This window comes from Somniosus microcephalus, unplaced genomic scaffold (genome assembly GCF_052327205.1).
Source record: "Somniosus microcephalus isolate GS21.2 unplaced genomic scaffold, FLI_Smic_1.0 unresolved_chr4, whole genome shotgun sequence".
Taxonomy (NCBI): Eukaryota; Metazoa; Chordata; class Chondrichthyes; order Squaliformes; family Somniosidae; genus Somniosus; species Somniosus microcephalus.
In genome coordinates this window covers 10,388,757-10,391,996 of record NW_028225182.1, presented here as the reverse complement: position 1 = coordinate 10,391,996, position 3,240 = coordinate 10,388,757, and positions in this window count along the sequence as shown.

Genomic DNA, 3,240 nt, shown 5'->3' with positions numbered 1-3,240 from the left:
GAGGTCCCCCGTGCTGTGTCAGCTTTGTATCTTTATCAACACTCCAGCTTTACATTAACACAACCTGAGCTCCGAGATCTGGTCTGGTCACATTGCCCGAAGTGAGAATGAGTGACAGGGGCAATGCCACCCGGGGATAGAAAATCCTCCAAAATAACGACAGAATACTACATTTGATGTGAAGCCGAAATAACTCAGTAGGAAAGCGTTAGACTGAAAATTTGAAAGTCCCTGGTTCGATCACGGGTTTCGGCAGGTTTTAGTTACTTTTTTCTCCTTCACAACAAGAGGAGCGAATCAGCAGAGATTTTACGCACCTGATGCCGAGTTTCCCAAACGAATGGGAATGAAACCACATTGGATCATGCTGGATCCGGCTCCAACCGTCCGATGCAGGTTCGAATCCAGTCGGAGTTCCGCCGTATGCTTTTTATACCGGGACAGTGTTTGAGGGAGGGGCTGTGGTGTGATAATAAATTTTAGAATGAGGTTTGTTAGACCATAGAGCTCTTTCTGTTACTTTTGATTTACTCACTGCCCAGTTGTATATTCGAACAGTTATCAATGTTAAAGCGAAGTGGTGTGTTCAAAGTTTGTGCCGTAACTCGGCCACACAGTGTGAGCCTAAAAGACAATCTGCCAGGCTGGGTTCGAGCCTGCCCAACGAGAGCATTGCGGTCGGTTAGCTCAGTTGGTGAGAGGGTGGTGATACTAACAGCAATGTCGCGCGTTCCATCCCCGTACGGGCTATCCGAAATTTTTTATAATTTTACGCTTTTCCCGCACATTTAAAATACAAACTTTATAAGGAAGCCAATGCACACAAATTCTCACGGGGGATTTATTTGGATTAACATCCATTGCACCTTTGCCACCGGGGCTGGAAACTTGCTGCAGTTTCCCTGGTGGTCTAGTGGTTAGGATTCGGCGCTGTTACTGCTGCGGCCGGGGTTCGATTCCTGGTCAAAAAACAGTGTGCTTTGGGGCTGTTTGAATTACCACCATACAATGCACACTTACGGAGTAATGCTCTCTCCTGATTCAACTTTCCACACTGCTGCTCAACATCACTCTTCATACAGCGATACAAAATGAATTTCCTTGACTTCTGTGAAATGCGTGCTGTTTCAAAGTCAGCAGGAATTGATTTCTGTCATCATTAAGACTGGCTGATTGAAACTTTAAACAGTGTCAGGACAGTCACGGTTTTTATCAGTCTTCCGTGAATCTTCTTGCCCACTGCTTCTCCCTAACACACTTCCCTTATCACAGGCACGACCATCAATCAATTCGTTGCCAGTTTGAAAAATGCCTCATTTGAAACTTAGCAACGTGTGCAAGGCTGGAATCAGAGAGTCTGTGGGCCGTGATAACTTAACCTGAGCATTGAGATGTTCATTAGCCCTTCCTGTATTGCTCAGCAGCCCACTGAGTGAGGACCGAAGAGACCACAGGCCGGGCATGGCGCTTAGTCATTTTCAGGTTTGTCTGGGGCTCAGCACCATACCTGCAGCTGGAGATTGAACTTGATTTCAGTTTGGCACTTGATCAGTGCGGTGAGACCGCCGAATCCTAACCAGTAGACCACCAGGGAAGCTGCAGCAAGCCTCCTGCCAGCAAGCACAGCAACACAGTCTTTCCTGCTTGCTCCTTTGAATTTTGCGCCAGGCAAACTGTTGGAATGAGGTTTGTTAGATTAAAGATCTCTTTTACCTGCCCAGCTTCATTCCCTAAAACTAAGTCCAGAACCGCCCCCTCCCTTGTTGGGCACGGATGTTGCTTTCCACTTATCAGCCCGACTGAATGCTGTCCAGGATTTCCATCATGCGGGCACAGACTGCTTCATTATCTGAGGAGTTGTGAATTGAACTGAGCATCCCAAATTCTGACCTTACAACGGAGGGAAGGTCTTTGATGAAGCAGCTGAATATCTTGGGCCTAGAACACTGCCCTGAGGTACTCCTGCAGCGATGTCCTGGAGCTGAGATGATTGGCCTCCACCAACCACAACCATCGTAATTTGATCTAGGTGTAAATCCTGCCAGTTGAGAGAGCCCCTGTGATTCCCATTGACTTCAATTTTCCGAAGGCCCCTTGATGCCACAGTCGGTCAAATGATGCAATGATATCAAGGGCAGTCACCTTCAATTCACCATTGGAATTGAGCTCTTTAATCGATGGTGCAACAGAGGCTCTAATGAGGTCTGAAGCTGAGCGGTCCTGGGGGAATCCAATTTGAGAATATGGGAGCAGGTAATTGGTGTGTAAGCCACACCATCCATCACTTGTGGTGATGATTGAGAGTGGAGTGATTCGGCAGTAATTGTCCGCTTTACATTTGTCCCACTTCTTGTGGACAGGATATACCTGGGCAATTTTCCACTTTGTCGGGTAGATACCACTGTTTTAGCTGTACTAGAACAGCTTCCCCGAGGCGTGGCTATTTCTGGAGCACATGCTTTTAGTGCTGCAGACGGAGTTTTGTCGGAGCCCATTGCATTTGCTGTAACTAATGACCTCAACTGTATCTTAATATCGCTTGGAATTAATCGAATTGAATGATGACTGGCTTCTCTCAGGATGGATACAGACACTTCAGCTTTGTCTTTTCTGTTTATTTACTCCATCTAATCATTTTCTTGATTTTAAAACCCTCTGTCACATTTCCTCTTAGCCGTCTATGCTCTAAGGAGAACAGCTCCAGCTTCTCTGGTCTATCCACGTAACGGCAATCGTTCATCACTGGAACCAATGAAGTAAATCTCTTCTGTGCTCTCTTCAAATCCTTCATGTCCTTCTGAAAGTGTGGCGCCCAGAATAGGACTCAATACTCCAGCTGCAGCCCAACTAGTATTTTATATTGTTTATCCACAACTTCATGCCGTTTGGACATTATGCTTCTATTTATATAGACAAGGATCACACATGGTTTATTAACAGCGTTCTAAACCTGTTCTGCCATCTTCAACGAATTGTTCACAAACACCCCCAGTTATGTCTGTCTGTTAACCCTTGTAAAATTATTCAATTTAGCTTGTAATCTCGCCTTATTCTTCCTACCAAATCATATCAACTCACAATTTTCAGCGTTGAATTTCATCTAAATGTGTCCGCCCATTACAACAGCCTGTCTATGTCCTCCTTTTTTAAAATTCGTTCATGGGATGTGGGCGTCGCTGGAAAGGCCAGCATTTGTTTTCCATTCCTAATTGCCTTTGGGAAGGTGGTGGCGAGCCGCCT